Here is a 26,926-nt window from a genome sequence, read left to right as displayed (position 1 = left end):
TCTGCTTTCTAGTTTGTCCTTTTTAGTTGGCAAATCCATGTTTTTTTAATGTCAAATGACAAAGAAATATTTGGATATATTTAGAAATTGTTTTTCATTCTGTAATGCGGTGGGGTGCCGTTCGCGGTTTTCTCCACTAGATGGTGCTGCAACTCTGTTAGTTAACACATCGTTAAAAACATGTTCTCCTCCACTACAGATCAGACTATAATGTGACTTCCAGTTTATTCCCCTTGTTACATTTGAGACTGGTTTGTGTATTAAAGTATATTTAATCAAAGTTTTTTTTTTTTAAATAAGTGAAATCTGTCTTTGACTCGTATTGGACTCTGTGAAACCGCGAGTGAGACCGACGCTGCAGAGGACCAGTCCTCTAACTCCGACCCATTCTCAGTTATCGCTTCTCGGCCTTTTGGCTAAGATCAAGTGTAGTATCTGTTCTTATCAGTTTAATATCTGATACGTCCCCTACCCGGGGACCATATATTAAATTGATTTTTGGAACAAGGAGATGGAATAGGGGCTTGCTCCGTCCACTCCACGCATCGACCTGGTATTGCAGTACCTCCGGGAACGGTGCACCCCTTCTCTCTGTGTCTAACGTGAATACATTCAGCTCAATAGGTGAGTGATTTGTCGTTCTGTTTAAATAGCTACATTGATATTTTGTTGGGATTTTACACTCCAGCAATTAATGCATGCTTATAGTTTTTAAAGGCTGCTGGATCGTCTTCAGTCTCTCTAATCCCCTAGGACGAATGGGGGATTAGAGAGACTGAAGACGATCCAGCAGGGGGCATTGCCGCTCTCCTTGAGAGAGACAACCTGCCGTCTGCTCTCAAGGAGAGCGGCAATGCCCCCTGCTGGATCGTCTTCAGCCTCTCTAATCCCCTAGGACGAATGGGGGATTAGAGAGGCTGAAGCAAGCGGCAATGCCTAGGGACTAGAGAGACTGAAGACGATCCAGCAGGGGGCATTGCCGCTCTCCTTGAGAGAGACAACCTGCCGTCTGCTGTGACTCAATGGGGGAAAAGTGCAGCGTACAATGCAGCGTGACACAGAGTGATATTTTCACCTTGGATTGGTAGACAAAGAGGGAAAGGGTTGCCAAACCCGCCGACCCGATTGGCTGCCAGAGAAGGGCAACGGCAATGGTCGGACGTCCACCAACTGCTCAGCCTGACAATTTTATTTGCGTATCACAGAATTGCCTACGGGGGCATAAGAGGTTGGGCATGAAGGACAAGTGAGGCCTCGGGCAAGAAAGACACATTTAGTATAAAACGTCTCCTTGTGTGTTGAATCCGTGCAGATCCACCTTCTTATATACAGTCTATGAGATCCACAGCCTCATACAGCGTGTAGTTTGGATGATGTGTGGATGGCCCACCATCAGTCGGCGTGCTGTGTCTGTGAAAGACATCCCCGGCTCGGATCTGTACAACTCATACTTACCTGGCAAGGGAGATACCATGATCAAGAAGGTGGTTCACCCAGGGCGAGGCTCAGCCATTGCACTCCGGTTGTGCTGACCTCTGCGAATTCCCCAAATGTGGGAATCTCGATTGCATAATTTCTGGTAGTGGGGGACTGCGTTCGCGCTCTCCCCTGATAAAACTGTCGAAAGAAAACTAAGTCGAAACCCAGCAGTGTCCGAAGAGAACCGGTGTTCAGGTGACATATCTGATACAGAAGACCTGAGTAGGAGCAAACAGCTTTTTAACCCCTGAAGCCCAACAGCGCCCCCAGTACATGAAAAACGTGTCAGGGCAGTTAAACAAGCACGAATATAGTCACGTTGACACGCCGTGTTGTTCAGAAGAAGCTCAGCTATCGAGCTGACGAGATGGCACAGGGATACCCTCTGCTTTCTAGTTTGTCCTTTTTAGTTGGCAAATCCATGTTTTTTTAATGTCAAATGACAAAGAAATATTTGGATATATTTAGAAATTGTTTTTCATTCTGTAATGCGGTGGGGTGCCGTTCGCGGTTTTCTCCACTAGATGGTGCTGCAACTCTGTTAGTTAACACATCGTTAAAAACATGTTCTCCTCCACTACAGATCAGACTCTAATGTGACTTCCAGTTTATTCCCCTTGTTACATTTGAGACTGGTTTGTGTATTAAAGTATATTTAATCAAAGTTTTTTTTTTTAAATAAGTGAAATCTGTCTTTGACTCGTATTGGACTCTGTGAAACCGCGAGTGAGACCGACGCTGCAGAGGACCAGTCCTCTAACTCCGACCCATTCTCAGTTATCGCTTCTCGGCCTTTTGGCTAAGATCAAGTGTAGTATCTGTTCTTATCAGTTTAATATCTGATACGTCCCCTACCCGGGGACCATATATTAAATTGATTTTTGGAACAAGGAGATGGAATAGGGGCTTGCTCCGTCCACTCCACGCATCGACCTGGTATTGCAGTACCTCCGGGAACGGTGCACCCCTTCTCTCTGTGTCTAACGTGAATACATTCAGCTCAATAGGTGAGTGATTTGTCGTTCTGTTTAAATAGCTACATTGATATTTTGTTGGGATTTTACACTCCAGCAATTAATGCATGCTTATAGTTTTTAAAGGCTGCTGGATCGTCTTCAGTCTCTCTAATCCCCTAGGACGAATGGGGGATTAGAGAGACTGAAGACGATCCAGCAGGGGGCATTGCCGCTCTCCTTGAGAGAGACAACCTGCCGTCTGCTCTCAAGGAGAGCGGCAATGCCCCCTGCTGGATCGTCTTCAGCCTCTCTAATCCCCTAGGACGAATGGGGGATTAGAGAGGCTGAAGCAAGCGGCAATGCCTAGGGACTAGAGAGACTGAAGACGATCCAGCAGGGGGCATTGCCGCTCTCCTTGAGAGAGACAACCTGCCGTCTGCTGTGACTCAATGGGGGAAAAGTGCAGCGTACAATGCAGCGTGACACAGAGTGATATTTTCACCTTGGATTGGTAGACAAAGAGGGAAAGGGTTGCCAAACCCGCCGACCCGATTGGCTGCCAGAGAAGGGCAACGGCAATGGTCGGACGTCCACCAACTGCTCAGCCTGACAATTTTATTTGCGTATCACAGAATTGCCTACGGGGGCATAAGAGGTTGGGCATGAAGGACAAGTGAGGCCTCGGGCAAGAAAGACACATTTAGTATAAAACGTCTCCTTGTGTGTTGAATCCGTGCAGATCCACCTTCTTATATACAGTCTATGAGATCCACAGCCTCATACAGCGTGTAGTTTGGATGATGTGTGGATGGCCCACCATCAGTCGGCGTGCTGTGTCTGTGAAAGACATCCCCGGCTCGGATCTGTACAACTCATACTTACCTGGCAAGGGAGATACCATGATCAAGAAGGTGGTTCACCCAGGGCGAGGCTCAGCCATTGCACTCCGGTTGTGCTGACCTCTGCGAATTCCCCAAATGTGGGAATCTCGATTGCATAATTTCTGGTAGTGGGGGACTGCGTTCGCGCTCTCCCCTGATAAAACTGTCGAAAGAAAACTAAGTCGAAACCCAGCAGTGTCCGAAGAGAACCGGTGTTCAGGTGACATATCTGATACAGAAGACCTGAGTAGGAGCAAACAGCTTTTTAACCCCTGAAGCCCAACAGCGCCCCCAGTACATGAAAAACGTGTCAGGGCAGTTAAACAAGCACGAATATAGTCACGTTGACACGCCGTGTTGTTCAGAAGAAGCTCAGCTATCGAGCTGACGAGATGGCACAGGGATACCCTCTGCTTTCTAGTTTGTCCTTTTTAGTTGGCAAATCCATGTTTTTTTAATGTCAAATGACAAAGAAATATTTGGATATATTTAGAAATTGTTTTTCATTCTGTAATGCGGTGGGGTGCCGTTCGCGGTTTTCTCCACTAGATGGTGCTGCAACTCTGTTAGTTAACACATCGTTAAAAACATGTTCTCCTCCACTACAGATCAGACTCTAATGTGACTTCCAGTTTATTCCCCTTGTTACATTTGAGACTGGTTTGTGTATTAAAGTATATTTAATCAAAGTTTTTTTTTTTAAATAAGTGAAATCTGTCTTTGACTCGTATTGGACTCTGTGAAACCGCGAGTGAGACCGACGCTGCAGAGGACCAGTCCTCTAACTCCGACCCATTCTCAGTTATCGCTTCTCGGCCTTTTGGCTAAGATCAAGTGTAGTATCTGTTCTTATCAGTTTAATATCTGATACGTCCCCTACCCGGGGACCATATATTAAATTGATTTTTGGAACAAGGAGATGGAATAGGGGCTTGCTCCGTCCACTCCACGCATCGACCTGGTATTGCAGTACCTCCGGGAACGGTGCACCCCTTCTCTCTGTGTCTAACGTGAATACATTCAGCTCAATAGGTGAGTGATTTGTCGTTCTGTTTAAATAGCTACATTGATATTTTGTTGGGATTTTACACTCCAGCAATTAATGCATGCTTATAGTTTTTAAAGGCTGCTGGATCGTCTTCAGTCTCTCTAATCCCCTAGGACGAATGGGGGATTAGAGAGACTGAAGACGATCCAGCAGGGGGCATTGCCGCTCTCCTTGAGAGAGACAACCTGCCGTCTGCTCTCAAGGAGAGCGGCAATGCCCCCTGCTGGATCGTCTTCAGCCTCTCTAATCCCCTAGGACGAATGGGGGATTAGAGAGGCTGAAGCAAGCGGCAATGCCTAGGGACTAGAGAGACTGAAGACGATCCAGCAGGGGGCATTGCCGCTCTCCTTGAGAGAGACAACCTGCCGTCTGCTGTGACTCAATGGGGGAAAAGTGCAGCGTACAATGCAGCGTGACACAGAGTGATATTTTCACCTTGGATTGGTAGACAAAGAGGGAAAGGGTTGCCAAACCCGCCGACCCGATTGGCTGCCAGAGAAGGGCAACGGCAATGGTCGGACGTCCACCAACTGCTCAGCCTGACAATTTTATTTGCGTATCACAGAATTGCCTACGGGGGCATAAGAGGTTGGGCATGAAGGACAAGTGAGGCCTCGGGCAAGAAAGACACATTTAGTATAAAACGTCTCCTTGTGTGTTGAATCCGTGCAGATCCACCTTCTTATATACAGTCTATGAGATCCACAGCCTCATACAGCGTGTAGTTTGGATGATGTGTGGATGGCCCACCATCAGTCGGCGTGCTGTGTCTGTGAAAGACATCCCCGGCTCGGATCTGTACAACTCATACTTACCTGGCAAGGGAGATACCATGATCAAGAAGGTGGTTCACCCAGGGCGAGGCTCAGCCATTGCACTCCGGTTGTGCTGACCTCTGCGAATTCCCCAAATGTGGGAATCTCGATTGCATAATTTCTGGTAGTGGGGGACTGCGTTCGCGCTCTCCCCTGATAAAACTGTCGAAAGAAAACTAAGTCGAAACCCAGCAGTGTCCGAAGAGAACCGGTGTTCAGGTGACATATCTGATACAGAAGACCTGAGTAGGAGCAAACAGCTTTTTAACCCCTGAAGCCCAACAGCGCCCCCAGTACATGAAAAACGTGTCAGGGCAGTTAAACAAGCACGAATATAGTCACGTTGACACGCCGTGTTGTTCAGAAGAAGCTCAGCTATCGAGCTGACGAGATGGCACAGGGATACCCTCTGCTTTCTAGTTTGTCCTTTTTAGTTGGCAAATCCATGTTTTTTTAATGTCAAATGACAAAGAAATATTTGGATATATTTAGAAATTGTTTTTCATTCTGTAATGCGGTGGGGTGCCGTTCGCGGTTTTCTCCACTAGATGGTGCTGCAACTCTGTTAGTTAACACATCGTTAAAAACATGTTCTCCTCCACTACAGATCAGACTCTAATGTGACTTCCAGTTTATTCCCCTTGTTACATTTGAGACTGGTTTGTGTATTAAAGTATATTTAATCAAAGTTTTTTTTTTTAAATAAGTGAAATCTGTCTTTGACTCGTATTGGACTCTGTGAAACCGCGAGTGAGACCGACGCTGCAGAGGACCAGTCCTCTAACTCCGACCCATTCTCAGTTATCGCTTCTCGGCCTTTTGGCTAAGATCAAGTGTAGTATCTGTTCTTATCAGTTTAATATCTGATACGTCCCCTACCCGGGGACCATATATTAAATTGATTTTTGGAACAAGGAGATGGAATAGGGGCTTGCTCCGTCCACTCCACGCATCGACCTGGTATTGCAGTACCTCCGGGAACGGTGCACCCCTTCTCTCTGTGTCTAACGTGAATACATTCAGCTCAATAGGTGAGTGATTTGTCGTTCTGTTTAAATAGCTACATTGATATTTTGTTGGGATTTTACACTCCAGCAATTAATGCATGCTTATAGTTTTTAAAGGCTGCTGGATCGTCTTCAGTCTCTCTAATCCCCTAGGACGAATGGGGGATTAGAGAGACTGAAGACGATCCAGCAGGGGGCATTGCCGCTCTCCTTGAGAGAGACAACCTGCCGTCTGCTCTCAAGGAGAGCGGCAATGCCCCCTGCTGGATCGTCTTCAGCCTCTCTAATCCCCTAGGACGAATGGGGGATTAGAGAGGCTGAAGCAAGCGGCAATGCCTAGGGACTAGAGAGACTGAAGACGATCCAGCAGGGGGCATTGCCGCTCTCCTTGAGAGAGACAACCTGCCGTCTGCTGTGACTCAATGGGGGAAAAGTGCAGCGTACAATGCAGCGTGACACAGAGTGATATTTTCACCTTGGATTGGTAGACAAAGAGGGAAAGGGTTGCCAAACCCGCCGACCCGATTGGCTGCCAGAGAAGGGCAACGGCAATGGTCGGACGTCCACCAACTGCTCAGCCTGACAATTTTATTTGCGTATCACAGAATTGCCTACGGGGGCATAAGAGGTTGGGCATGAAGGACAAGTGAGGCCTCGGGCAAGAAAGACACATTTAGTATAAAACGTCTCCTTGTGTGTTGAATCCGTGCAGATCCACCTTCTTATATACAGTCTATGAGATCCACAGCCTCATACAGCGTGTAGTTTGGATGATGTGTGGATGGCCCACCATCAGTCGGCGTGCTGTGTCTGTGAAAGAAATCCCCGGCTCGGATCTGTACAACTCATACTTACCTGGCAAGGGAGATACCATGATCAAGAAGGTGGTTCACCCAGGGCGAGGCTCAGCCATTGCACTCCGGTTGTGCTGACCTCTGCGAATTCCCCAAATGTGGGAATCTCGATTGCATAATTTCTGGTAGTGGGGGACTGCGTTCGCGCTCTCCCCTGATAAAACTGTCGAAAGAAAACTAAGTCGAAACCCAGCAGTGTCCGAAGAGAACCGGTGTTCAGGTGACATATCTGATACAGAAGACCTGAGTAGGAGCAAACAGCTTTTTAACCCCTGAAGCCCAACAGCGCCCCCAGTACATGAAAAACGTGTCAGGGCAGTTAAACAAGCACGAATATAGTCACGTTGACACGCCGTGTTGTTCAGAAGAAGCTCAGCTATCGAGCTGACGAGATGGCACAGGGATACCCTCTGCTTTCTAGTTTGTCCTTTTTAGTTGGCAAATCCATGTTTTTTTAATGTCAAATGACAAAGAAATATTTGGATATATTTAGAAATTGTTTTTCATTCTGTAATGCGGTGGGGTGCCGTTCGCGGTTTTCTCCACTAGATGGTGCTGCAACTCTGTTAGTTAACACATCGTTAAAAACATGTTCTCCTCCACTACAGATCAGACTCTAATGTGACTTCCAGTTTATTCCCCTTGTTACATTTGAGACTGGTTTGTGTATTAAAGTATATTTAATCAAAGTTTTTTTTTTAAATAAGTGAAATCTGTCTTTGACTCGTATTGGACTCTGTGAAACCGCGAGTGAGACCGACGCTGCAGAGGACCAGTCCTCTAACTCCGACCCATTCTCAGTTATCGCTTCTCGGCCTTTTGGCTAAGATCAAGTGTAGTATCTGTTCTTATCAGTTTAATATCTGATACGTCCCCTACCCGGGGACCATATATTAAATTGATTTTTGGAACAAGGAGATGGAATAGGGGCTTGCTCCGTCCACTCCACGCATCGACCTGGTATTGCAGTACCTCCGGGAACGGTGCACCCCTTCTCTCAGTGTCTAACGTGAATACATTCAGCTCAATAGGTGAGTGATTTGTCGTTCTGTTTAAATAGCTACATTGATATTTTGTTGGGATTTTACACTCCAGCAATTAATGCATGCTTATAGTTTTTAAAGGCTGCTGGATCGTCTTCAGTCTCTCTAATCCCCTAGGACGAATGGGGGATTAGAGAGGCTGAAGCAAGCGGCAATGCCTAGGGACTAGAGAGACTGAAGACGATCCAGCAGGGGGCATTGCCGCTCTCCTTGAGAGAGACAACCTGCCGTCTGCTGTGACTCAATGGGGGAAAAGTGCAGCGTACAATGCAGCGTGACACAGAGTGATATTTTCACCTTGGATTGGTAGACAAAGAGGGAAAGGGTTGCCAAACCCGCCGACCCGATTGGCTGCCAGAGAAGGGCAACGGCAATGGTCGGACGTCCACCAACTGCTCAGCCTGACAATTTTATTTGCGTATCACAGAATTGCCTACGGGGGCATAAGAGGTTGGGCATGAAGGACAAGTGAGGCCTCGGGCAAGAAAGACACATTTAGTATAAAACGTCTCCTTGTGTGTTGAATCCGTGCAGATCCACCTTCTTATATACAGTCTATGAGATCCACAGCCTGAAACAGCGTGTAGTTTGGATGATGTGTGGATGGCCCACCATCAGTCGGCGTGCTGTGTCTGTGAAAGACATCCCCGGCTCGGATCTGTACAACTCATACTTACCTGGCAAGGGAGATACCATGATCAAGAAGGTGGTTCACCCAGGGCGAGGCTCAGCCATTGCACTCCGGTTGTGCTGACCTCTGCGAATTCCCCAAATGTGGGAATCTCGATTGCATAATTTCTGGTAGTGGGGGACTGCGTTCGCGCTCTCCCCTGATAAAACTGTCGAAAGAAAACTAAGTCGAAACCCAGCAGTGTCCGAAGAGAACCGGTGTTCAGGTGACATATCTGATACAGAAGACCTGAGTAGGAGCAAACAGCTTTTTAACCCCTGAAGCCCAACAGCGCCCCCAGTACATGAAAAACGTGTCAGGGCAGTTAAACAAGCACGAATATAGTCACGTTGACACGCCGTGTTGTTCAGAAGAAGCTCAGCTATCGAGCTGACGAGATGGCACAGGGATACCCTCTGCTTTCTAGTTTGTCCTTTTTAGTTGGCAAATCCATGTTTTTTTAATGTCAAATGACAAAGAAATATTTGGATATATTTAGAAATTGTTTTTCATTCTGTAATGCAGTGGGGTGCCGTTCGCGGTTTTCTCCACTAGATGGTGCTGCAACTCTGTTAGTTAACACATCGTTAAAAACATGTTCTCCTCCACTACAGATCAGACTCTAATGTGACTTCCAGTTTATTCCCCTTGTTACATTTGAGACTGGTTTGTGTATTAAAGTATATTTAATCAAAGTTTGTTTTTTTAAATAAGTGACATCTGTCTTTGACTCGTATTGGACTCTGTGAAACCGCGAGTGAGACCGACGCTGCAGAGGACCAGTCCTCTAACTCCGACCCATTCTCAGTTATCGCTTCTCGGCCTTTTGGCTAAGATCAAGTGTAGTATCTGTTCTTATCAGTTTAATATCTGATACGTCCCCTACCCGGGGACCATATATTAAATTGATTTTTGGAACAAGGAGATGGAATAGGGGCTTGCTCCGTCCACTCCACGCATCGACCTGGTATTGCAGTACCTCCGGGAACGGTGCACCCCTTCTCTCTGTGTCTAACGTGAATACATTCAGCTCAAAAGGTGAGTGATTTGTCGTTCTGTTTAAATAGCTACATTGATATTTTGTTGGGATTTTACACTCCAGCAATTAATGCATGTTTATAGTTTTTAAAGGCTGCTGGATCGTCTTCAGTCTCTCTAATCCCCTAGGACGAATGGGGGATTAGAGAGACTGAAGACGATCCAGCAGGGGGCATTGCCGCTCTCCTTGAGAGAGACAACCTGCCGTCTGCTCTCAAGGAGAGCGGCAATGCCCCCTGCTGGATCGTCTTCAGACTCTCTAATCCCCTAGGACGAATGGGGGATTAGAGAGGCTGAAGCAAGCGGCAATGCCTAGGGACTAGAGAGACTGAAGACGATCCAGCAGGGGGCATTGCCGCTCTCCTTGAGAGAGACAACCTGCCGTCTGCTGTGACTCAATGGGGGAAAAGTGCAGCGTACAATGCAGCGTGACACAGAGTGATATTTTCACCTTGGATTGGTAGACAAAGAGGGAAAGGGTTGCCAAACCCGCCGACCCGATTGGCTGCCAGAGAAGGGCAACGGCAATGGTCGGACGTCCACCAACTGCTCAGCCTGACAATTTTATTTGCGTATCACAGAATTGCCTACGGGGGCATAAGAGGTTGGGCATGAAGGACAAGTGAGGCTTCGGGCAAGAAAGACACATTTAGTATAAAACGTCTCCTTGTGTGTTGAATCCGTGCAGATCCACCTTCTTATATACAGTCTATGAGATCCACAGCCTCATACAGCGTGTAGTTTGGATGATGTGTGGATGGCCCACCATCAGTCGGCGTGCTGTGTCTGTGAAAGACATCCCCGGCTCGGATCTGTACAACTCATACTTACCTGGCAAGGGAGATACCATGATCAAGAAGGTGGTTCACCCAGGGCGAGGCTCAGCCATTGCACTCCGGTTGTGCTGACCTCTGCGAATGGGGATGCGCAGAACAGGAGTGCAATTGATCCTGTACGCCATAGGCTTAGAGTCCACGTAGGAGAAATGAATAATTCTGATGTCACTGACCCAAGTAGTAATTTGCATATGCCTTCCCCCAGGCATTTTGGACCAGGAAGTCCAATGATTTGACAGCACACATGGCTCTGACATCATCAAAACAAAGGAAACAGTGACCTGTGACCTCTCTGTCAAGAGTTAAAGGTATAAATCTTGGGTATTATTGTATTATCACTGATCCAAAGTTGCTTTTGATATTAAAAACGACTTTTATATCTGCAATGGCACATCACAATTATGTGATCTGCATGCATTTGCACACAAAAGTATTAAATGAATTTATTGTCATACTTTTGCTATATTTCAAGTGTGTATATGAACAAAAAGCTATTCAAAAGTCATGCCATGCAATTCTTTTGCTCCCTTTCTTTCAATAACGTATTATTATGATTATCACTTACTCCTATGCCTCTTATGGTACTTAACTGTTTTTCCCTAGAAGCCATTTATTCTTATGGCCCTTATGACTTAACTTAGAGGCATTTATCCCTTTTATAGGCCCCCATATCTTCACTTTAAATTATTCTGGGACTTATGTTGCCCCTTATTTCTGATAATTAGGCTCTGTTATTGTTGAATCCATTCACAGACACTCCACAACTCATTGTGACTGTAGCACTGACCAATTTTATTCAGTACCACAGCAAACTTGCCAGCATCCAGAACACAGTAAACAGCTGCTGACAAGGTGCATGAAGTAGGACAGCAGTGTGCAGTGCAGAGCAAAACAAAAGGTGCTGCGTTAAAGGGCACTCACAGAGGACACCCCATCATGAAGTGCATGGTATTGTGGAGCAATACATAATGGCACAGTTTAGAGAGGTGAAAAGTTAAAGGGCACTTGTAAGACCAGAACACAGAGAAAAACCCCTGTTAAAGTGCATGAATTAGTGCAACAGTGCAGAGAACAACATGTGTCATGTTAAAGGGCAATTGTAAGACCAGAACACAGAGAACAACACACAGAATGTAGAACTGTAAAACATGAACACAAGAACTATATACACTATTTACAATGGGCCCTCAGAAATTGCACGAACAGTGCAGAGAACAAAAGGTGCTGTGTTAAAGGGCAATTGCAAGGCACAGAACAACACAGAACGTACAATAGTAAACACAAGAACTATATACACTATTTACAAGGGGCCGGCCATTCACTCCTCCAATCCGTCCACAACAGAGAAAAAATGTTCATAGTTTTGGAAAACTCTGTTCTCCAGTCCCTTGGAGGGTGAACGGTTGATCGCAGGGCAGTATGTCTTTTTTTTGTATTTCTTGTGTCCCTGGATCGTGTGCCCGCATACCTTGCAGGTCGGGAGATGCTGCACCCTCGTCAGCTTCACGCCCAGCTCGGTGGGGTGGTCTGCAAGCTTCCTTTTGTACTGCGTGGATCGAGACCATGACGATCCTACCGCAGTACTCTGTCCAGAGGGCGGCTGAACAGCTGGCATGATGGGCACAGGCGGAGTGACCTGCGGGATGGATGCCTGACCAGCAGGCAGCATCGGCTGTGTGGAGGTGAGGCCCGCAGAACAGGAGACAAGGGGCAGCACAGGCCTGGTGATGGTGGATGGGGCAGAACAGGAGACAAGGGGCAGCACAGGCCTGGTGATGGTGGACGGGGCAGAACAGGAGACGAGGGGCAGCACAGGCCTGCTGATGGTGGAGGTGGCGGGGATCCTCATCACCGGCAGAGGCAGAAGCTGTGGAGGAGGCTGCGGCGTCGCCAGAAGCAGGTTGGTCCGACCCTTCAGAACCTTTGTGCCGGCTGTGCTGGGCGTGGGGACGTACTCCATCACAGGGTAGTCAGGTGGAGGGAGGACGTCAGGCTGGCGCGGTGCAGGAGGCAGCTGCTCAAAGGACACCGAGGCGGTCTTTGAGGTGATCGCTGGCTGCCTGGTGGCGTGCAGGTTCACCAGCCTCTCCTGCTGGCGGATAAAGTCCCTCACCGTCTTGGTGTTGATTTTGGGGAGAGGGATGCCTGCCTTGCAGAGGATCGGGTCCTCCACCAAGACCCGGTGCTGTATCCTCTCGTAGGCCTTGAGGATGCTGACCTTCTCGGGGCTGGAGCGAGAGGCCTGAGGGGAGTTCAGCCACAGCAGCTTGACCAGCACATACATCAGCCGGTTGTGCTGCGGGCTGATGTCCTGCTGAGCTGGCGCGTACCTTTTGGCCATCTTCACCCGCTGGACCAAGGCGGCGTCAGCCAGGTCGTCCCTCTTGGTCCTGCAGTAGAGGGTGTTGCCCCAGTGGGTTCGGTACAGCTGGTGGTACCGCTGTGGCAGTTTGTCATGCTCCTCCACCGCATTCCAGGCATCCAGGACGCTGTTCCTCTGTGCAGTGTTGAGGAGCAGCTTCTGGTCCGTCAAGCCGACCTCAACTAGCGCAGCACAGAATGCCTCCAGCTTCTGGAACCCGGGCAGAGGATTGTCACTGCAGACATCCTCCTGTAAATCATACATACATACATACACACACACACACACACACACACACACACACACACACACACACACACAAACACACACACACACACACAGAGAGAGAGAAAGAGAGAAAGAGAAGGGAAAGTAGGTAAGTTCAAATGCATACAGTGTCTTTTTTTTTCAACAGGGTCACATTTATCACTGTATTCTCTTCTATCAGTAGGTATTCTACTCACAAAGGCAGGAGGGTTGACCGAAGCAGTCTCACTGCTTGTGAGCGTGATGCGGGGCTCGACATCAGGATGGTCCTCCTCCTCGCTCTGGTACGCCTCATCGGCATTGGCGTCTGGGTCGGCCTCCCCAGGCTGAACGACCTCCTCCTCCGGCCCAGGACCGTCGTGGACGATGCCCTCAAGCGAGAAGGACTCCCCCGTACTCTGGCTGAAAAGGTATTCCAGCCCCAGCAGCTCATCAGACTGGACATCAGCCGGAGCCCTGAAATTTTTCTCCACCGTCTCCCCAAACAGCTGCTGACAGCGGGTGTTGAGGCGGTCGATAAGCGGCGCAGAGTACACGCGGTGGTGCCGGCCTCCGCCCCCAAACACGGCGTCCGAGCTGCGGTCGGAGTTCCACCTGGCGATACCACTGATTAGGTACACCTGGTAAGGCCGTGCCGCACAGTGGGGACCTGAACATCACGACAAACCGGTATTATCAGATCGATACAATGTAATACAAATGTGTTGTCTGTTTTGAAAGTATTTTTCCCCCTTAAATTACCTGGAATCATATGCGGCAACGACTTGTGGAACCCCTCCAGGCTGTTGCTCCCACGCAGGCCCTTGTAGTACGGCAGGTCCACACCGTTGATGGTGGTGGTGCGGGCAACGCGGTACATCACCATGCCTGGTGGGTCCTGGACGCACTCCAGGTGGCGCTGCTGGGCTGCCCACATCTCATCAATGGCATCTGTAAGCACACAAACATGCATGTTGAGCTGTAGTCATTTTGCACGTGTGTGTGTATGTGCTTGCGTGTGTGTCAGGTTTTTTTTTTTTTTTCTTACCAGGGGACTTGAAGAGGCTGACCCCGCTCTCGTCAAGCCCTGCTGGACCCTTGAGCTCCTCGATGAGGATGTGGACGAGGCGAAACGTCTCCTGGGCCCCGAGGGTGACACGCCGGACGTGGTGCTTCAGCTGGTCCCGGGAGATGTAACGCCGGACCACATCCTGGTCAGTCACCACCTCCATCGTGGTCGGGTCTCTGGCCCTGACAGCAGTGATGAGGAGCTGGAGGTCCTCCCTGTTGTACGCCAGGACCGCCCCGACCAGCGCGGACTTGAAGGCCCCGTACTTGGAGTGGGCCTCGGTCCGCAGAGCGGCGTCGAATCGATGGAGCCAGTGAAAGATGTCCAGCCTCACCACCATCCCCTCGTCCACCCAAGGCTGAAAGAGCGTCTCCACCGCGGTCGGACCCTGTGCCTTGCAGCAGCCCCGGTCAATATACAGGATCCGGGGGACGGGCTGGTTGGCGAGGCGGAACCGCTCCATCAGTCCACGACACATGGGCCCCAGCTTCTCCACAGACTCCTCGCAGGTGAGCACAAAGGTGACTATCTGGGAGAGCTCGTTGCCGATGCTGGTGAACCACTCGGCCGAGCCCTTGCCCTCCCCAGACAGCTTCTTCACCACCTGCAACAAAACAAACAAACAAATACAGTTTAGTTTTGCATAATGTGGCGTTTCCCTGTGAGTACTTGTATGTATGCAACACACTTTTGGTTAACTTGCCTTCTTTGTGGAGTCCATTTTCAGCACTGTGCCGAAAGTGGAGAGGACCTGGCTGCGGTAGTCCGCCACGTTGTCTGCCTCGGCCAGGAGGAAGGCGTGCCGCAGGAGCCGGGCGCAGGGTAGCTCCCTTGGAGGAGGCGGCGCCTGGAACTGGCCGTGGCCAAAGGCAGGGACGATGCCTCCGGGTTCCACCAGGGCCATGAGGAGCGTGGTGTAGAGGTCCTTCCTCTGGTGGTAGTCCTCGAGGTGGTTCTCCTGCACCTGCCGCCACACCTTGACCATGGAGTTGCCCTCCGTCCGGTCACGCAGGAGGCGAATCACGGTCTTGTCCACCCCTCGCTTGGCAGTCAGCATGGCCGGAAACCTGGACCGATGAGCCTCACTCAGCTGCTGCAGGATGGCGTCGTCCCACGCCAGCCACCGACCCATGGGACCGCTCTCTCCACCCCTGGCAGCCTTGAGACACGGCCCGCATGACAGCACCTCTGTCGCCATGGTGTACCAGCCTGACACGTCACAGATGTGACGTACCTAAAACAGAGAGAGAGAGGTAGAGAGAGAGAGAGAGAGAGAGATAGAATCACACGTCAATCACAGATCATGTATGTTAATACTAAGTAGTCAATACTGATGTGTGTATCACTCTTAAGCACAGGTGTGAAGAGACTGAGCCTTACCCGGGTGTGGTAGCCAGACTTGGAGAGGTGTGTGTTGCTTCCAGCCCCAGCACACTTCTCTCTACGCGGACACTTTAGCGAGCAGCGCCACACTCCGACGGGGCGCCAAAAGAAAAGGCGCCCGCGGAAAAAGGCCTGTGGAGAGGGAATCCCGCTGCTGACAAAGCCGGGTGGCTCGGGTGGGTAGAACCACATCCGGTCCGACTTCAGCACACGCCGCCTTCTGATCACGCCCTTGATGTCCTTGTATATTTGGATGGGCGTGAAGAGGCCTCTCTCGCTGTCCTCTTTTAGCCAGGGGATGTCTGCGGAAGGGATGCCATTGGGGTCTTCCCACAGGCGCACCCAGCCTTCCAGCTCCACCTGCATATGCAACATTTAGTTATTTATTTTCCATAATGTGGTGATTTTGAGAAATGCATTAACATTGCTTGTATATGTTGTGATTTTACACTTACAGGAGAGTCACTCTGCCTCAAGGTGGTGGCAGCGGATGTAGGCTGCATAGAGTGGACAGTGGGTGCAGGCAGTGTAGGCTGGACAGCAGCAGCGGCAGTAGAGTGGACAGCGGGTGCAGGGAGTGTAGGCTGGACAGCGGCAGCGGCAGTAGAGTGGACAGCGGGTGCAGGGAGTGTAGGCTGGACAGCGGCAGCGGCAGTGGAGTGGACAGCGGGTGCAGGCTGTTTAGTCTGAACAGGGGTCTTGACTAAGTCTAAAAAAAAAGTCCAAACAAAGTAGTATTATTTATATTGTGATTTTTTTTCTTTTTTCTAACCCATTTGATGTGTATTAACTCTGTATGTCACCTTCCACAGCCTGACTTGCAGCCAACAGTTCTGCTTCATCACCTGGCCATGATGAAAGATCCGACGAGGTGCTTGCATGCAGTTGCTGGGGGACAAAAAGGTAAATTAATTATCTAGATGTTATGACGTACCAGTTTTTAATTATCAAAAGTTAACAAGCACATTTAGGTCAAGTGCTTAAAATGTCACTAATCTGAACAATTTCACTCCTGTTTCTAACAAAAAAATCAAACCAGTACTCACTTGATCTTTCTCGCTGATGTATTTTCTGAATCGTTTCATCAGCGCACTGGTGATGTGGGTCACTGGTGTGTTCAACCATCTCCTCACAGAACTGTTTGCCTTCTTTATAAGCTCCCGCTGCTCATCTCTAAACTCCTCTGGCCTGTTCTTCGCCGCGTGGTGCTGCCGGTAGAGTTCCCACATCTCCTGAAAGGTGTGATCCTCGAACCCTTTCTGGCCGTAGATGCACCTTTCTACGTTGGCCTCGAGGACACTGGAGACTTGTGGGAAGCTCTCTGCGTACTCTGCCAGGTAGTCCTTCACCCACTGGTTCCCAATTACTGCCTTTGTGTTTGGGTTTGTCCCTTCCAATCTGTGCTTGTCAATCACACTGTAAGCATATACACAATTTAGTACTGACATCATTAATATCATTGCAGTTGTGATAATGAGTAAAGAAACTTGCAGACCGATATACAGGTAATTTGTTTGAAACATGTCTACAATGGTATCAAATATAACATGCTTACTACTTCATGTAGCCCACATCATTTGCCACAAGCCAGTGGAATGGTGCATGCTCGTACTGGCCAAATGGCAGCACCAGCTTTCCCAGGCACAGCTGACAGGACGGCAGAGGGATACCCTCTGCATGAAGGAGCTTCTCTGTGTGGACCAGGGCAGTTGTCTCAAACAGCAACTCCTGTGGAGGTTTGGGGAAGACCACCTTCTTGTCCCGATAATTACGGGCTTCTCTGGTGGCCATCAGTATGGCCTGTTGGCGATGTGCAGGGGCATCCGGGTTGACGGTCCTAACGTGTGGGGTCGCCATCTTAATCTGGAAATACTGAAATACAGCAATGCATGTTATTATTATTATTGTTATTATTATCGTTATTATATTGTTTAAATCTGAATGAAATGTGTTAAGTGCCTTGAGATGACTTTGTTTTGATTTGGTGTTTAAACAAATAAAGATTCATTGATTGAGATTGATTATTATTATTGTTATTATCAATTACTAATATAATAATGAACATTGGTTACAACAGGTCATTGATACATGCACACATGAGATATATTGTACATGTGTTAATGTTCATATTACAGTTATTGTGTGCTGTCCACATATACGGATTCATTGTAATGTGATGCTTTAGCATCTTTAAACCTTCATAATAAATGTCATACATCAGACCTTAATGAAGCCATTTGAATTGAATTGAATTGAATTGAAAATTGTAATAACAATGTTATATGTAATAACATTAGACCGGTCAAAACAGACCGGTTCATACTGTGGAGTGGCAGGATTTGAGCAGTTATATAAAGATTAAAGAAGGATAGATTGGATGCTGCCCCCTCTACCCGACCCCGGATAAGCTGAAGAAGACGGACGGACGGACGGTTGGTTGGTTGGTTGGTTGGTTGGTTACACGAAAGGACGTTAGGCGCCAATGCTAACATTAACGCTAAGACAATGCTCAACATAAATGGCGTTATAATAAATTAATTTATGAGGCGCAGTGAGTAGTGAGTGTAATAACAAATGAATTGATTAATTCAATCTTACCAATACTGATGATAGTCGGAGCATTCGAGGAAAATTCAACTCTGCATAAACAAACCAATCAGAAGCCGTAAATGTCTACGTTCAGTCACATGACGCCAGGAGGCGATATGATTGGTAGTCTACGTTCAGATTCTGCGATCCGATTGGTAGTCTACGTTCAGAATTGACCAACCAGAAGGCGTAACTGTCTACGTTCAACGTAGACTTTTGCACTCCGGCTGTGATGACCTCTGCGAATTCCCCAAATGTGGGAATCTCGATTGCATAATTTCTGGTAGTGGGGGACTGCGTTCGCGCTCTCCCCTGATAAAACTGTTGAAAGAAAACTAAGTCGAAACCCAGCAGTGTCCGAAGAGAACCGGTGTTCAGGTGACATATCTGATACAGAAGACCTGAGTAGGAGCAAACAGCTTTTTAACCCCTGAAGCCCAACAGCGCCCCCAGTACATGAAAAACGTGTCAGGGCAGTTAAACAAGCACGAATATAGTCACGTTGACACGCCGTGTTGTTCAGAAGAAGCTCAGCTATCGAGCTGACGAGATGGCACAGGGATACCCTCTGCTTTCTAGTTTGTCCTTTTTAGTTGGCAAATCCATGTTTTTTTAATGTCAAATGACAAAGAAATATTTGGATATATTTAGAAATTGTTTTTCATTCTGTAATGCGGTGGGGTGCCGTTCGCGGTTTTCTCCACTAGATGGTGCTGCAACTCTGTTAGTTAACACATCGTTAAAAACATGTTCTCCTCCACTACAGATCAGACTATAATGTGACTTCCAGTTTATTCCCCTTGTTACATTTGAGACTGGTTTGTGTATTAAAGTATATTTAATCAAAGTTTTTTTTTTTTAAATAAGTGAAATCTGTCTTTGACTCGTATTGGACTCTGTGAAACCGCGAGTGAGACCGACGCTGCAGAGGACCAGTCCTCTAACTCCGACCCATTCTCAGTTATCGCTTCTCGGCCTTTTGGCTAAGATCAAGTGTAGTATCTGTTCTTATCAGTTTAATATCTGATACGTCCCCTACCCGGGGACCATATATTAAATTGATTTTTGGAACAAGGAGATGGAATAGGGGCTTGCTCCGTCCACTCCACGCATCGACCTGGTATTGCAGTACCTCCGGGAACGGTGCACCCCTTCTCTCTGTGTCTAACGTGAATACATTCAGCTCAATAGGTGAGTGATTTGTCGTTCTGTTTAAATAGCTACATTGATATTTTGTTGGGATTTTACACTCCAGCAATTAATGCATGCTTATAGTTTTTAAAGGCTGCTGGATCGTCTTCAGTCTCTCTAATCCCCTAGGACGAATGGGGGATTAGAGAGACTGAAGACGATCCAGCAGGGGGCATTGCCGCTCTCCTTGAGAGAGACAACCTGCCGTCTGCTCTCAAGGAGAGCGGCAATGCCCCCTGCTGGATCGTCTTCAGCCTCTCTAATCCCCTAGGACGAATGGGGGATTAGAGAGGCTGAAGCAAGCGGCAATGCCTAGGGACTAGAGAGACTGAAGACGATCCAGCAGGGGGCATTGCCGCTCTCCTTGAGAGAGACAACCTGCCGTCTGCTGTGACTCAATGGGGGAAAAGTGCAGCGTACAATGCAGCGTGACACAGAGTGATATTTTCACCTTGGATTGGTAGACAAAGAGGGAAAGGGTTGCCAAACCCGCCGACCCGATTGGCTGCCAGAGAAGGGCAACGGCAATGGTCGGACGTCCACCAACTGCTCAGCCTGACAATTTTATTTGCGTATCACAGAATTGCCTACGGGGGCATAAGAGGTTGGGCATGAAGGACAAGTGAGGCCTCGGGCAAGAAAGACACATTTAGTATAAAACGTCTCCTTGTGTGTTGAATCCGTGCAGATCCACCTTCTTATATACAGTCTATGAGATCCACAGCCTCATACAGCGTGTAGTTTGGATGATGTGTGGATGGCCCACCATCAGTCGGCGTGCTGTGTCTGTGAAAGACATCCCCGGCTCGGATCTGTACAACTCATACTTACCTGGCAAGGGAGATACCATGATCAAGAAGGTGGTTCACCCAGGGCGAGGCTCAGCCATTGCACTCCGGTTGTGCTGACCTCTGCGAATTCCCCAAATGTGGGAATCTCGATTGCATAATTTCTGGTAGTGGGGGACTGCGTTCGCGCTCTCCCCTGATAAAACTGTCGAAAGAAAACTAAGTCGAAACCCAGCAGTGTCCGAAGAGAACCGGTGTTCAGGTGACATATCTGATACAGAAGACCTGAGTAGGAGCAAACAGCTTTTTAACCCCTGAAGCCCAACAGCGCCCCCAGTACATGAAAAACGTGTCAGGGCAGTTAAACAAGCACGAATATAGTCACGTTGACACGCCGTGTTGTTCAGAAGAAGCTCAGCTATCGAGCTGACGAGATGGCACAGGGATACCCTCTGCTTTCTAGTTTGTCCTTTTTAGTTGGCAAATCCATGTTTTTTTAATGTCAAATGACAAAGAAATATTTGGATATATTTAGAAATTGTTTTTCATTCTGTAATGCGGTGGGGTGCCGTTCGCGGTTTTCTCCACTAGATGGTGCTGCAACTCTGTTAGTTAACACATCGTTAAAAACATGTTCTCCTCCACTACAGATCAGACTCTAATGTGACTTCCAGTTTATTCCCCTTGTTACATTTGAGACTGGTTTGTGTATTAAAGTATATTTAATCAAAGTTTTTTTTTTTAAATAAGTGAAATCTGTCTTTGACTCGTATTGGACTCTGTGAAACCGCGAGTGAGACCGACGCTGCAGAGGACCAGTCCTCTAACTCCGACCCATTCTCAGTTATCGCTTCTCGGCCTTTTGGCTAAGATCAAGTGTAGTATCTGTTCTTATCAGTTTAATATCTGATACGTCCCCTACCCGGGGACCATATATTAAATTGATTTTTGGAACAAGGAGATGGAATAGGGGCTTGCTCCGTCCACTCCACGCATCGACCTGGTATTGCAGTACCTCCGGGAACGGTGCACCCCTTCTCTCTGTGTCTAACGTGAATACATTCAGCTCAATAGGTGAGTGATTTGTCGTTCTGTTTAAATAGCTACATTGATATTTTGTTGGGATTTTACACTCCAGCAATTAATGCATGCTTATAGTTTTTAAAGGCTGCTGGATCGTCTTCAGTCTCTCTAATCCCCTAGGACGAATGGGGGATTAGAGAGACTGAAGACGATCCAGCAGGGGGCATTGCCGCTCTCCTTGAGAGAGACAACCTGCCGTCTGCTCTCAAGGAGAGCGGCAATGCCCCCTGCTGGATCGTCTTCAGCCTCTCTAATCCCCTAGGACGAATGGGGGATTAGAGAGGCTGAAGCAAGCGGCAATGCCTAGGGACTAGAGAGACTGAAGACGATCCAGCAGGGGGCATTGCCGCTCTCCTTGAGAGAGACAACCTGCCGTCTGCTGTGACTCAATGGGGGAAAAGTGCAGCGTACAATGCAGCGTGACACAGAGTGATATTTTCACCTTGGATTGGTAGACAAAGAGGGAAAGGGTTGCCAAACCCGCCGACCCGATTGGCTGCCAGAGAAGGGCAACGGCAATGGTCGGACGTCCACCAACTGCTCAGCCTGACAATTTTATTTGCGTATCACAGAATTGCCTACGGGGGCATAAGAGGTTGGGCATGAAGGACAAGTGAGGCCTCGGGCAAGAAAGACACATTTAGTATAAAACGTCTCCTTGTGTGTTGAATCCGTGCAGATCCACCTTCTTATATACAGTCTATGAGATCCACAGCCTCATACAGCGTGTAGTTTGGATGATGTGTGGATGGCCCACCATCAGTCGGCGTGCTGTGTCTGTGAAAGACATCCCCGGCTCGGATCTGTACAACTCATACTTACCTGGCAAGGGAGATACCATGATCAAGAAGGTGGTTCACCCAGGGCGAGGCTCAGCCATTGCACTCCGGTTGTGCTGACCTCTGCGAATTCCCCAAATGTGGGAATCTCGATTGCATAATTTCTGGTAGTGGGGGACTGCGTTCGCGCTCTCCCCTGATAAAACTGTCGAAAGAAAACTAAGTCGAAACCCAGCAGTGTCCGAAGAGAACCGGTGTTCAGGTGACATATCTGATACAGAAGACCTGAGTAGGAGCAAACAGCTTTTTAACCCCTGAAGCCCAACAGCGCCCCCAGTACATGAAAAACGTGTCAGGGCAGTTAAACAAGCACGAATATAGTCACGTTGACACGCCGTGTTGTTCAGAAGAAGCTCAGCTATCGAGCTGACGAGATGGCACAGGGATACCCTCTGCTTTCTAGTTTGTCCTTTTTAGTTGGCAAATCCATGTTTTTTTAATGTCAAATGACAAAGAAATATTTGGATATATTTAGAAATTGTTTTTCATTCTGTAATGCGGTGGGGTGCCGTTCGCGGTTTTCTCCACTAGATGGTGCTGCAACTCTGTTAGTTAACACATCGTTAAAAACATGTTCTCCTCCACTACAGATCAGACTCTAATGTGACTTCCAGTTTATTCCCCTTGTTACATTTGAGACTGGTTTGTGTATTAAAGTATATTTAATCAAAGTTTTTTTTTTTAAATAAGTGAAATCTGTCTTTGACTCGTATTGGACTCTGTGAAACCGCGAGTGAGACCGACGCTGCAGAGGACCAGTCCTCTAACTCCGACCCATTCTCAGTTATCGCTTCTCGGCCTTTTGGCTAAGATCAAGTGTAGTATCTGTTCTTATCAGTTTAATATCTGATACGTCCCCTACCCGGGGACCATATATTAAATTGATTTTTGGAACAAGGAGATGGAATAGGGGCTTGCTCCGTCCACTCCACGCATCGACCTGGTATTGCAGTACCTCCGGGAACGGTGCACCCCTTCTCTCTGTGTCTAACGTGAATACATTCAGCTCAATAGGTGAGTGATTTGTCGTTCTGTTTAAATAGCTACATTGATATTTTGTTGGGATTTTACACTCCAGCAATTAATGCATGCTTATAGTTTTTAAAGGCTGCTGGATCGTCTTCAGTCTCTCTAATCCCCTAGGACGAATGGGGGATTAGAGAGACTGAAGACGATCCAGCAGGGGGCATTGCCGCTCTCCTTGAGAGAGACAACCTGCCGTCTGCTCTCAAGGAGAGCGGCAATGCCCCCTGCTGGATCGTCTTCAGCCTCTCTAATCCCCTAGGACGAATGGGGGATTAGAGAGGCTGAAGCAAGCGGCAATGCCTAGGGACTAGAGAGACTGAAGACGATCCAGCAGGGGGCATTGCCGCTCTCCTTGAGAGAGACAACCTGCCGTCTGCTGTGACTCAATGGGGGAAAAGTGCAGCGTACAATGCAGCGTGACACAGAGTGATATTTTCACCTTGGATTGGTAGACAAAGAGGGAAAGGGTTGCCAAACCCGCCGACCCGATTGGCTGCCAGAGAAGGGCAACGGCAATGGTCGGACGTCCACCAACTGCTCAGCCTGACAATTTTATTTGCGTATCACAGAATTGCCTACGGGGGCATAAGAGGTTGGGCATGAAGGACAAGTGAGGCCTCGGGCAAGAAAGACACATTTAGTATAAAACGTCTCCTTGTGTGTTGAATCCGTGCAGATCCACCTTCTTATATACAGTCTATGAGATCCACAGCCTCATACAGCGTGTAGTTTGGATGATGTGTGGATGGCCCACCATCAGTCGGCGTGCTGTGTCTGTGAAAGAAATCCCCGGCTCGGATCTGTACAACTCATACTTACCTGGCAAGGGAGATACCATGATCAAGAAGGTGGTTCACCCAGGGCGAGGCTCAGCCATTGCACTCCGGTTGTGCTGACCTCTGCGAATTCCCCAAATGTGGGAATCTCGATTGCATAATTTCTGGTAGTGGGGGACTGCGTTCGCGCTCTCCCCTGATAAAACTGTCGAAAGAAAACTAAGTCGAAACCCAGCAGTGTCCGAAGAGAACCGGTGTTCAGGTGACATATCTGATACAGAAGACCTGAGTAGGAGCAAACAGCTTTTTAACCCCTGAAGCCCAACAGCGCCCCCAGTACATGAAAAACGTGTCAGGGCAGTTAAACAAGCACGAATATAGTCACGTTGACACGCCGTGTTGTTCAGAAGAAGCTCAGCTATCGAGCTGACGAGATGGCACAGGGATACCCTCTGCTTTCTAGTTTGTCCTTTTTAGTTGGCAAATCCATGTTTTTTTAATGTCAAATGACAAAGAAATATTTGGATATATTTAGAAATTGTTTTTCATTCTGTAATGCGGTGGGGTGCCGTTCGCGGTTTTCTCCACTAGATGGTGCTGCAACTCTGTTAGTTAACACATCGTTAAAAACATGTTCTCCTCCACTACAGATCAGACTCTAATGTGACTTCCAGTTTATTCCCCTTGTTACATTTGAGACTGGTTTGTGTATTAAAGTATATTTAATCAAAGTTTTTTTTTTTAAATAAGTGAAATCTGTCTTTGACTCGTATTGGACTCTGTGAAACCGCGAGTGAGACCGACGCTGCAGAGGAGCAGTCCTCTAACTCCGACCCATTCTCAGTTATCGCTTCTCGGCCTTTTGGCTAAGATCAAGTGTAGTATCTGTTCTTATCAGTTTAATATCTGATACGTCCCCTACCCGGGGACCATATATTAAATTGATTTTTGGAACAAGGAGATGGAATAGGGGCTTGCTCCGTCCACTCCACGCATCGACCTGGTATTGCAGTACCTCCGGGAACGGTGCACCCCTTCTCTCTGTGTCTAACGTGAATACATTCAGCTCAATAGGTGAGTGATTTGTCGTTCTGTTTAAATAGCTACATTGATATTTTGTTGGGATTTTACACTCCAGCAATTAAGGCATGCTTATAGTTTTTAAAGGCTGCTGGATCGTCTTCAGTCTCTCTAATCCCCTAGGACGAATGGGGGATTAGAGAGACTGAAGACGATCCAGCAGGGGGCATTGCCGCTCTCCTTGAGAGAGACAACCTGCCGTCTGCTCTCAAGGAGAGCGGCAATGCCCCCTGCTGGATCGTCTTCAGCCTCTCTAATCCCCTAGGACGAATGGGGGATTAGAGAGGCTGAAGCAAGCGGCAATGCCTAGGGACTAGAGAGACTGAAGACGATCCAGCAGGGGGCATTGCCGCTCTCCTTGAGAGAGACAACCTGCCGTCTGCTGTGACTCAATGGGGGAAAAGTGCAGCGTACAATGCAGCGTGACACAGAGTGATATTTTCACCTTGGATTGGTAGACAAAGAGGGAAAGGGTTGCCAAACCCGCCGACCCGATTGGCTGCCAGAGAAGGGCAACGGCAATGGTCGGACGTCCACCAACTGCTCAGCCTGACAATTTTATTTGCGTATCACAGAATTGCCTACGGGGGCATAAGAGGTTGGGCATGAAGGACAAGTGAGGCCTCGGGCAAGAAAGACACATTTAGTATAAAACGTCTCCTTGTGTGTTGAATCCGTGCAGATCCACCTTCTTATATACAGTCTATGAGATCCACAGCCTCATACAGCGTGTAGTTTGGATGATGTGTGGATGGCCCACCATCAGTCGGCGTGCTGTGTCTGTGAAAGACATCCCCGGCTCGGATCTGTACAACTCATACTTACCTGGCAAGGGAGATACCATGATCAAGAAGGTGGTTCACCCAGGGCGAGGCTCAGCCATTGCACTCCGGTTGTGCTGACCTCTGCGAATTCCCCAAATGTGGGAATCTCGATTGCATAATTTCTGGTAGTGGGGGACTGCGTTCGCGCTCTCCCCTGATAAAACTGTCGAAAGAAAACTAAGTCGAAACCCAGCAGTGTCCGAAGAGAACCGGTGTTCAGGTGACATATCTGATACAGAAGACCTGAGTAGGAGCAAACAGCTTTTTAACCCCTGAAGCCCAACAGCGCCCCCAGTACATGAAAAACGTGTCAGGGCAGTTAAACAAGCACGAATATAGTCACGTTGACACGCCGTGTTGTTCAGAAGAAGCTCAGCTATCGAGCTGACGAGATGGCACAGGGATACCCTCTGCTTTCTAGTTTGTCCTTTTTAGTTGGCAAATCCATGTTTTTTTAATGTCAAATGACAAAGAAATATTTGGATATATTTAGAAATTGTTTTTCATTCTGTAATGCGGTGGGGTGCCGTTCGCGGTTTTCTCCACTAGATGGTGCTGCAACTCTGTTAGTTAACACATCGTTAAAAACATGTTCTCCTCCACTACAGATCAGACTCTAATGTGACTTCCAGTTTATTCCCCTTGTTACATTTGAGACTGGTTTGTGTATTAAAGTATATTTAATCAAAGTTTTTTTTTTTAAATAAGTGAAATCTGTCTTTGACTCGTATTGGACTCTGTGAAACCGCGAGTGAGACCGACGCTGCAGAGGACCAGTCCTCTAACTCCGACCCATTCTCAGTTATCGCTTCTCGGCCTTTTGGCTAAGATCAAGTGTAGTATCTGTTCTTATCAGTTTAATATCTGATACGTCCCCTACCCGGGGACCATATATTAAATTGATTTTTGGAACAAGGAGATGGAATAGGGGCTTGCTCCGTCCACTCCACGCATCGACCTGGTATTGCAGTACCTCCGGGAACGGTGCACCCCTTCTCTCTGTGTCTAACGTGAATACATTCAGCTCAATAGGTGAGTGATTT

The 26,926-nt window shown here is 48.0% G+C and overlaps 20 non-coding genes and 1 pseudogene across 20 annotated transcripts; all 21 read left to right on the top strand.

Moving 5' to 3' along the window:
• The first annotated feature begins 396 nt into the window (after window positions 1–396).
• Window positions 397–587, top strand: LOC133986509 (U2 spliceosomal RNA). Its single transcript, XR_009925533.1, has one exon. It is a non-coding gene; the product is annotated as a U2 spliceosomal RNA (small nuclear RNA).
• An 860-nt stretch (window positions 588–1,447) lies between these two features.
• LOC133986485 (U1 spliceosomal RNA) lies at window positions 1,448–1,611 on the top strand. The gene has a single exon (XR_009925514.1). It is a non-coding gene; the product is annotated as a U1 spliceosomal RNA (small nuclear RNA).
• A 647-nt stretch (window positions 1,612–2,258) lies between these two features.
• Window positions 2,259–2,449, top strand: LOC133986508 (U2 spliceosomal RNA). The gene has a single exon (XR_009925532.1). It is a non-coding gene; the product is annotated as a U2 spliceosomal RNA (small nuclear RNA).
• An 860-nt stretch (window positions 2,450–3,309) lies between these two features.
• LOC133986483 (U1 spliceosomal RNA) lies at window positions 3,310–3,473 on the top strand. The gene has a single exon (XR_009925513.1). It is a non-coding gene; the product is annotated as a U1 spliceosomal RNA (small nuclear RNA).
• Window positions 3,474–4,120: 647 nt separating this feature from the next.
• On the top strand, window positions 4,121–4,311 carry LOC133986507 (U2 spliceosomal RNA). Its single transcript, XR_009925531.1, has one exon. It is a non-coding gene; the product is annotated as a U2 spliceosomal RNA (small nuclear RNA).
• Window positions 4,312–5,171: 860 nt separating this feature from the next.
• Window positions 5,172–5,335, top strand: LOC133986482 (U1 spliceosomal RNA). The gene has a single exon (XR_009925511.1). It is a non-coding gene; the product is annotated as a U1 spliceosomal RNA (small nuclear RNA).
• A 647-nt stretch (window positions 5,336–5,982) lies between these two features.
• Window positions 5,983–6,173, top strand: LOC133986506 (U2 spliceosomal RNA). The gene has a single exon (XR_009925530.1). It is a non-coding gene; the product is annotated as a U2 spliceosomal RNA (small nuclear RNA).
• An 860-nt stretch (window positions 6,174–7,033) lies between these two features.
• On the top strand, window positions 7,034–7,197 carry LOC133986481 (U1 spliceosomal RNA). Its single transcript, XR_009925510.1, has one exon. It is a non-coding gene; the product is annotated as a U1 spliceosomal RNA (small nuclear RNA).
• Window positions 7,198–7,843: 646 nt separating this feature from the next.
• LOC133986505 (U2 spliceosomal RNA) lies at window positions 7,844–8,034 on the top strand. The gene has a single exon (XR_009925529.1). It is a non-coding gene; the product is annotated as a U2 spliceosomal RNA (small nuclear RNA).
• Window positions 8,035–8,752: 718 nt separating this feature from the next.
• Window positions 8,753–8,916, top strand: LOC133986480 (U1 spliceosomal RNA). Its single transcript, XR_009925509.1, has one exon. It is a non-coding gene; the product is annotated as a U1 spliceosomal RNA (small nuclear RNA).
• A 647-nt stretch (window positions 8,917–9,563) lies between these two features.
• On the top strand, window positions 9,564–9,754 carry LOC133986504 (U2 spliceosomal RNA). Its single transcript, XR_009925528.1, has one exon. It is a non-coding gene; the product is annotated as a U2 spliceosomal RNA (small nuclear RNA).
• An 860-nt stretch (window positions 9,755–10,614) lies between these two features.
• Window positions 10,615–10,746, top strand: LOC133986493 (U1 spliceosomal RNA; annotated as a pseudogene).
• An 8,493-nt stretch (window positions 10,747–19,239) lies between these two features.
• On the top strand, window positions 19,240–19,430 carry LOC133986503 (U2 spliceosomal RNA). Its single transcript, XR_009925527.1, has one exon. It is a non-coding gene; the product is annotated as a U2 spliceosomal RNA (small nuclear RNA).
• Window positions 19,431–20,290: 860 nt separating this feature from the next.
• LOC133986479 (U1 spliceosomal RNA) lies at window positions 20,291–20,454 on the top strand. The gene has a single exon (XR_009925508.1). It is a non-coding gene; the product is annotated as a U1 spliceosomal RNA (small nuclear RNA).
• Window positions 20,455–21,101: 647 nt separating this feature from the next.
• LOC133986502 (U2 spliceosomal RNA) lies at window positions 21,102–21,292 on the top strand. The gene has a single exon (XR_009925526.1). It is a non-coding gene; the product is annotated as a U2 spliceosomal RNA (small nuclear RNA).
• Window positions 21,293–22,152: 860 nt separating this feature from the next.
• Window positions 22,153–22,316, top strand: LOC133986478 (U1 spliceosomal RNA). Its single transcript, XR_009925507.1, has one exon. It is a non-coding gene; the product is annotated as a U1 spliceosomal RNA (small nuclear RNA).
• Window positions 22,317–22,963: 647 nt separating this feature from the next.
• On the top strand, window positions 22,964–23,154 carry LOC133986499 (U2 spliceosomal RNA). The gene has a single exon (XR_009925524.1). It is a non-coding gene; the product is annotated as a U2 spliceosomal RNA (small nuclear RNA).
• Window positions 23,155–24,014: 860 nt separating this feature from the next.
• Window positions 24,015–24,178, top strand: LOC133986524 (U1 spliceosomal RNA). The gene has a single exon (XR_009925547.1). It is a non-coding gene; the product is annotated as a U1 spliceosomal RNA (small nuclear RNA).
• Window positions 24,179–24,825: 647 nt separating this feature from the next.
• Window positions 24,826–25,016, top strand: LOC133986498 (U2 spliceosomal RNA). The gene has a single exon (XR_009925523.1). It is a non-coding gene; the product is annotated as a U2 spliceosomal RNA (small nuclear RNA).
• An 860-nt stretch (window positions 25,017–25,876) lies between these two features.
• Window positions 25,877–26,040, top strand: LOC133986512 (U1 spliceosomal RNA). The gene has a single exon (XR_009925536.1). It is a non-coding gene; the product is annotated as a U1 spliceosomal RNA (small nuclear RNA).
• Window positions 26,041–26,687: 647 nt separating this feature from the next.
• Window positions 26,688–26,878, top strand: LOC133986497 (U2 spliceosomal RNA). Its single transcript, XR_009925522.1, has one exon. It is a non-coding gene; the product is annotated as a U2 spliceosomal RNA (small nuclear RNA).
• Window positions 26,879–26,926: the final 48 nt, after the last annotated feature.

Source organism: Scomber scombrus, chromosome 9 (genome assembly GCF_963691925.1).
Source record: "Scomber scombrus chromosome 9, fScoSco1.1, whole genome shotgun sequence".
NCBI classification, from domain to species: domain Eukaryota; kingdom Metazoa; phylum Chordata; class Actinopteri; order Scombriformes; family Scombridae; genus Scomber; species Scomber scombrus.
The sequence above is the reverse complement of the archived record's forward strand: the minus strand, read 5'-3'. Positions and strand labels throughout refer to the sequence as shown.